Raw genomic sequence first — 7,992 nt, forward strand, 5'->3', positions numbered from 1 at the left:
GGCGAATATTTTATTAGACTCCATAATTAACTCAATATTAAATTTCATGACCAAGATACAATTGATAATGCAAAATCCAACATTATAATAAAATACATATAATTAAAAATTTTACAGTAAATTCTAGTAACATTTAATCTTGATTATACGAACTTTTGCAACACCTGATAGTTTTATCAATCCCACATCATGATATGCGATTTAGATTATTGGGAAACGAATATATGGTAAATAAGAAATTCGCTGTTTAGATTATTTTGCCATTAAGGAAATAATTTGGAAATTTATCTGTCAGAGATTTATCATATAATGCGTTATATCAAAGTCTTAGCTCGACAACGGCTCGCGAAAATAGGAAAGTAAATCCGAGCGAGAAGCCAGCGAAAGGAGAGATCAGCGAAGCTTTCTCTCGTGGTTTGGAAGGTTGAAGTCAGGAAGAAGATAGCCGCGAGAGCAGAGTGACAGTTTCATTTTCGGGTTCTTCTCGTCTACAACTTCGTCTACGTTAGCGAAAGGATCTCTCCGTCGTTTGGGATAAAAGCATACCGAAAAGGACGAAAGCAGACATCGTCGCGATGCGGTGCGGCGCAGTGTCGATTGAACCGACTTTTATTTTCGTTCCCGCAGACGTCTCGATTGCCTCCGAATGGAATTTTTGCAGTCGTAAGAACGCGCCTCGCGCGAATCGACCCTCTCTCGATCCGTAGATCCCCTTCGATCACGGAGAGAGAAGACACATTTTCCAATATCCCGAAATACGTGTCAGAGAAGAAATTGATGCCGTCGAGCAAATCTGCGGATTTAATATCTGATGTATATACGATGCTACAACGGTCGTGTTGTAAGTCGCGCTGTAAGTCACGGAATTCCATTATAGCAACCTGCAGAGTTATCGCGTTCCGTTGCGTTCTTGACCAACAATGGCACTGTGATTTAAACTGTGTACTTAGCAGAAATATCGCACGAAAGTTATTAAGTTGAAATATACAAAAATGTACAAAAATTGTTAGGTGAAAATATATAATAACGAGAAAACGATATTTCCCAGGTGATCGATACATCGATCGCTGCAATATATTTTTTTAAAGTTTTGCGTTTTCTCAACAATCTGTTGAAAACTAAATAAAATTATAATATACATGATTATAATGATAAAAAAATTGTATGAGATATTTTCTTTCTTAAGAGAATCTGATGTTTGTACTTAGTTTTTTTTTGGTAGAAATTACAAGTAGCACATTCACATGATCGATTCAGTTTGTCGGTTCAAGTACGAAAATATGACTTTTGTATTTGAAAAGCGCAAGCAAATGAAAGGATAAAGAACTTCGACGATTGGATGCATTTACGCTGTTTTCTGAAGAGTCTTTGACAAAAACGCTAGTCAGTATATTTGAGGGATCGTCTCGAGATTCGATCAGCGCCCATCTTCCTCCATCTCGACGAACGTTTTGACATTTTTTCGACATATTTTGATGCATCATTCTTCTTTTCGGATTTCGAATTCTCGACGGGTGTCCGAGTGGTGCCTTTTTTTCCTATTCGCCCTTCGCTTCACACCACGTTTACTAAAGATGACAGGTATGCACCAATGTCAACCACTAAAATCGCGGTAAATACCAACACGTGATGATTCTTTGAAATGATAGACACTACAGCTATTTCGATAGATTAAATCGAGCGTTGGTATAATAAATTCTTCACGGTGTTTTTAAAGATGCTTATTAACATCAATAATATTAAATTGTTTGTCAATTTAATTTGCAATATTCCAACATTATATTTACATACTCCAACTTCAGTCTAGAATGTGTTTCAAGACCGATAAATAATTAAATAAATAATTAAAACGCGTAGTTTGCTGGAAATTGTAAAAAAATTATATAAAAATATTAGACCAAGACCTCGCCTTGATCGCATGCTTTTTTCATTCATTTGTGTTGTAATAATTTTATTTTATATGTACGAATTAAATATTTTGAAAGGAAACACATTCGTGTTTTTTTTCATACTGAGAAGAAATATTTTTAGAATTAATCAATTCTCAGTAGAAGGAATCACGCATCTACAAACATACATATAATTAAGCAATCTATCATTCGTTGCTTTAATTGGGGGTCTATTTGTTGAACATAGCTATACTCAAATCGATTGCTATCAAAAGTAGCAATGCGAATGAACGTGACGCGCCGTCTCGGAGAGAAGATGTGGATCAACGAGGAGGAGAGAAGCCACAGTGAGAGGACCACCGCGATCTCGCTTACTATCTCGACAGGGATTCCCCTCGCTCTCGTAGTTTCGAAACTCGAAACAAAAAGCGAAGTCGGACTGTTAATAGCGATCGATCGCATGGCTCGAATGGACGCAAGAGAAATCTGATGTTCACCGTTCCACCTCTTCCCCATTCTCTCTGGAAGCATTTTCACGGACAACATGTCAGGAATCACTTAGAGCCTCACGTGGCTAACAATGACACACGTTCGTTCCTCCGCAAGTTTTCTCAGAGTCCCTCTTGCACGCAAGTGTGTGCGTGCGTACATTCACGTGTCTCTGTTTTATGTATATATACATGAGATGCTCGGGGCTTACGCGTATTCAAGTCTACCATTCGCCCATAGACATTGACGGCGAATGGTGGGTCACAATGCGGAGACTAATCGAGTCCCGCGTCGAATATATATATGTATACGCGAGCGAACGATCCGGTGTGCATGCTTATCGATTAGTATCGATATATACTCGGCCCGGGGTCTCCGATCCACCAGCCGAGAAGGGACCGACCCCATTGTCCGCTTGACGAACATTGTGCTCCTGCGGCCTGCTTTCGAAAGACCAGCATCTTCTCTCACTTACTCGCCTCTCTCGTTTTATTTATTCACTTATGTTTCTGTCATTTTCTCTTTTTTTTTCGAACGTCGTTTGATCGACGGGTCCAAGGAAGACATGAAGAGAAGGAGAACGGTGACGAGAATTTCGGGACTAATTAATTTCACGACTAAATGGGCTATTCAGCATTTCACTCGTTACGTGATCGGTATAATTCGATAAGTTATTTGATTGTGTATGAATTTATTTCGTTCCTCTCGTTTGTTATGACCTGAACTTCTTGAACTGAATAGACGATTGCAAATTGATTCTTAGTTAATCATTATTAGTTTTTGCTGATTGAAACAAAATGGCTTGCAGTTATTATAATTTAATTGTAAATGTAATTTAAGCAAGGAAGAAACATAACAATGCAGGAAATCAAATAATTATGTGCATTAATATCTAAATGAAAGAGAGAGAGAGAGAGAGAGAGAGAGAGAGAGAGAGAGAGAGAGAGAGAGAGAAACGATATTCCATTGTACAATTGAAAAATTTCCAATCATTTGCACTGTGTATGAATCTTCAATTTTTACAAATAATATTAATCATTTTTTATAAAATTAAGGTAATCCATTTTTGATAATTGATAATGTTTATTCAACTTATTCATATGGTAATAATTCGAAACTTATATTTTTTAAGTTGTATCACTTTTGAAGTAAGAAAGTAATAATGTAAAACAACAATTTTCCTCCTTATCTATTAATATAGAAATTAAGCTCAACAATGAAAACTCTATTCTCGCCGACATACGTGCACTTCGCAGGTTCGCAAAATCTCCAAAGGATCTCGCTGAACTCCGGGTCGCGATTGCGCGTGTCCCAAGGGTCCGAAATGAGAGCCGGCGTCGGATTTAACTGCATCAGGCGAACCAGGGGACGTAAAGTTCAAATGAACTGCGGGGCGGAGTACGGAGCCAGCGTGACAACATTGGGTCACGCTTGTTTTATACACGGATTCGTCACGACCAATATAATGGCTATTTGACGGCGCGCTCGAGCTCGCCTTCCTATTGCTTGTCACCAATAAAATTATTCAAGGTACGACATTATGTGACGCGGTCGCATCCGATTTTCGGCGTCCGATATCGATGCACGAACTCGGATGCAGAAGGGAGTCAGCGAGTGTCGCGCAGCTTCGGACATGTGTCCTTTTGATTGTCGTGACGGCAGGCATATCACGGATTATTTCAATTATCTGTTAGTATCGGCCGCAGTTCGAGACGCACCATCGACGGCAACCGCGACAACGATAACGATGACGGCGTATGGGAAGCACATAATATAAGGGGACGCTTCTCTCTTTGAATCGAGGAGGCGTGTGAACCAGCGCGTAAACGTCGCTTCGTATCAATTGTGCCGTATCTTCTCATCATAAAAAAATATAACTTTATGACTCGACTACCGGCGATTTAGATCATCCATGCGAGCAGGTGGCTCCTGCGAAAAAAAAATATTTCGCTAAAATGTTCGTTAATGCACACGAAAGATAAATCGCATTTTGTCGGTGAACGAAAAAATCTTCACGATGAATATGTCGAACATTACGCAATATCGCATTGTTTTTCCTACGATAAATCAAGATATGATTTCGTGAGGATAATTGCTGCTTCGCGAATAATTAAATATAAACGCCTTGAGTATTTCTGTGCAAAAAACTTATCGCGCATCTGCGCAATTTCGAATTAATTGCGATGAGAATCGAGGAAGTCGACCGAGGCGGCGGGGTGATTAACATCTCGCAAAAATAATTAACCTTAATTAATTCGTTGATTATTACATGTCTGTGTATGTGTCGCATAATTCACGGCTTCTCACCGCTTAGAGAGTATGACCGATGACATCGCTTGCAACCTGGAAGTAGCAAAGAGGAATTTCTAATATTGTGCTTAATAATTTAAAAATGCTCGTTAGATCCTCAAGAAATTTCAATGATTATAAAATTTTACATATGTGACTTTACTTTGACACTGCGAACATTATGTCTTATAAGAAATTTGCTCTGGTTTTATCCGTCTTGTCAATCTTAATTTAATTTATTTTATTTTATTATTGCAGTTATGGAGTAACTCGCACTTAGTTAAATAGCTAACTGACAGTTACACATTTCAGATTTGGTAATCGATGAGACTTCCATGTTGCACTCAATTACTTTGATGTACGACTATCTGATGTTTATAAAAAATTTTTATTATGCAAGACTGCTGAAGATGGCTTGAATTGAGCCAAAATGTTTGATTTTTATATTTGTTTTTATATTATATACAAGAAATGAAATATATATTAATAATTTAATCGCATTAATTATCATATTAAGACTTTTAATTGCCTGTTTTTTCTTCATTTATTATTTGATTATAAGATTGTCTAAGAACTTTATAATAATTGAACAATAACTTTTTATCATAAGCTAAAAGCTTGACTTAATGATTAATAGTTAGTATGGAATTAGCAATGCAATACTAAAATATTTTTACGAAATCTCTTTTTATATTCAAGATTTTAAAAGTTATTTTATAAATTACTTTTTTAGATTTAAGATTACCTTATACCATTGTATTTGTTATAGAAATTGAGTACAAGGTAATACAAAACTGAAGCAAATAATAAAAGCATATAATATAAAAAATAAAATACATGAACTTATTGTATTCAATTTCTATAATAAATATAATAAAAAAATAAGTATTTATAAGTAACTTGTATCTTTCCCAATCTTATTTTATATATAATTTATATTATAATTTTTTCGCATAAGCATATATTATGCATTTTTTCTAAAAAGCATGAAAGAAATGATTTTGCTATATATCTAAAAATTTTGATAAATTTAGAAAATAATTTTGTTGGATTATTAAAATAATTATGTTGAAAACTCGAGCATGTTGAAAAAAGTTACAATATTCTAAATATCGGTGTCCGATTTGAGTTTTCTAATACATAATTTATTTCGACAGCCTAACAAAATTCTTTTTGAATCTGTATCTAACTAAATTTTTAGATACTTCAGCAAAATCGTTCTTTTCATGAGTTCAACGCACTTTCTCATTTTCATGTTCAAAGCGCTTATTTAACGCACTCATATCCAAATCTCGTGTTCTTAATATCGTCACATTGTGCTAGCTAGAAAGTCAAGTGCAGTATTTTCATAAAAGCGCGAGGTAACGAGTAAAGCCCGCGCGCGATGTACGAACACATTCACGGTGTCGCCTTGGAAATAATGTCCTTTCCAACCCTGTAGACCAGGGCGGGGTGGCGGCGGCGGCGGGGAATGCACAATACGCGACAATAGCGCAATCCATAGTTTAGGGGAACAATGAGTGCGAAGCGCGAAAGAATTACACGTTTATATCTGCCAGATTGTTCGTGGGGCCCCCGCTGTCAGGAGGCACGAAGGACTCTATCTGTTTCTTCCCTACGAAGTACGTGTCGGAGGGATCGGTGCGTCCCTCCTGAATGCGTCCCAGTGCATCGTGAAAAGCCATGGGTGGGCCAACCTGCCCATGGGAACCCGTGGAGAAGTCCTCATCAAACATCCCCGTGGCTACGTGCATCTTACGGATCTTCTTCCTCTTCTTCATCATTCACTCTCCTTCCTCTTTCTTTCTCTCTTTTCGTCGTTTTTTCTCATATTCTTACTCGGCGTTTTCTCATCTTTCGCAATGGAAAGCCCTTAAGGATTTTGATTGATTTCACTCCGTGGAAATCTCTCGATTTGGATGGCTTGAAGCAAAATCGTAACGATGTCTAACAATAAGGATCCTTTGGTGTTCATTAAGAAAACGTAAATCTTGTAACCATTCTAGAATAATGCTTTGAGACTTCCACGAATATTTTCTTCAGAGAAACTACGCTACTTGTGGATTATCTTAGTGTCTAGATACATCGTTACCAAATACCAATGAATATTGTAGTTTACTTGATCAAAGATCGAGAAACAATTCGATATAATACAGGAAGTATTGAAAATCTTTAATTAAGTATGTCCATATCTCCATTAAAATATGTAAATTTAATTTGCTATTAAAAGATTAAATTAAATTATTTGTCATAAAAATAACTTTTAACCACTTTAATTATTAGCAATGCGTAATGATCTTATTAAATAAAATAGATTTAATTTGCTGAATTACAATTATGTTTCACAAGCTGGTATGGAATTCGTTTTCGTAAATAACTAAATAAAATTGGTTAGATAAGATTTTTACATGAGTGAGAGATAATCAACGTGCCAGAAGCCAAACTGACCAATTAATGACGGAGTTCCTTAATCCGGCTATTTAGTTTGCGAATGACTTTTCATTCCCTTGGCATAATTCGATCTGCGTTGTCGACCCCGGGGGTTTTACTCGGTCGAACGGCCTAAGTGAGGGTGTTACTGCGACCCCTCGAGAGAGCGTTTTAACCCACGACTGAAACATCGCCGTTCCCCATACTAAAGGCATCAGCCACTTATCTGACACGCGCATCGGATTGCGTTCCTTATCGCAACGCTGCACTACTTTCACTACAATCTCTCTCGCCCCTTGATGACTGCCAGAACGATGGAAAGTGAACGGGGCTCGCGCGCGTCGTAAAGGAAAAAAAATATGAATTACCCGGTTTATGGCGCGTTCTCAGTTTCAAGGACGTTACGTCATATAAGCTCTTTTGTATAAAGTGATATAGTGATTAATAATAGTTTAAAAAATGTGATATAGTGATTAATAATAGTTTAAAAAAATGAGAACTTTCTACCAAAATATTCAATTTATACCTGCACGTGGAAATGAGTTTTAAAAAATTTAAGAAGAACCTATAAAAATGTATTTTCAAATATCATTTAACCTGTAACAAGAACATTTTTTTTATGCTAAAAGAATACCATTACTTGGAGAATCACTAAAGTATTGGGTTGTCCGGAAAGTTCGTGCCGATTTTTAAGGAAATTGAAACGCAGAAGATTTAAATTTTAGTATAAGTAATTTTAGCATTTATTAAATTATATAGGTTAGTCGGCAACCTAATATTTATTATAAAGAAATTTATAAAGAAATTTATTTTAAAGAAATTTTTTAAAGAATTTTTCAACTGTAAAGAGTAAGATTGTGAAACATAAAATTATAATTATAAACATAAAAAATAA

At 36.3% G+C, this 7,992-nt stretch overlaps 1 pseudogene; it reads right to left on the minus strand.

The window, feature by feature from the left end:
• Positions 1–6,448, minus strand: part of LOC108688405 — a 36,811-nt pseudogene extending 30,363 nt beyond the window's left edge.
• Between the last annotated feature and the right edge of the window lie 1,544 nt (positions 6,449–7,992).

Source organism: Atta colombica, unplaced genomic scaffold, assembly GCF_001594045.1.
Source record: "Atta colombica isolate Treedump-2 unplaced genomic scaffold, Acol1.0 scaffold233, whole genome shotgun sequence".
Lineage (NCBI taxonomy): Eukaryota > Metazoa > Arthropoda > Insecta > Hymenoptera > Formicidae > Atta > Atta colombica.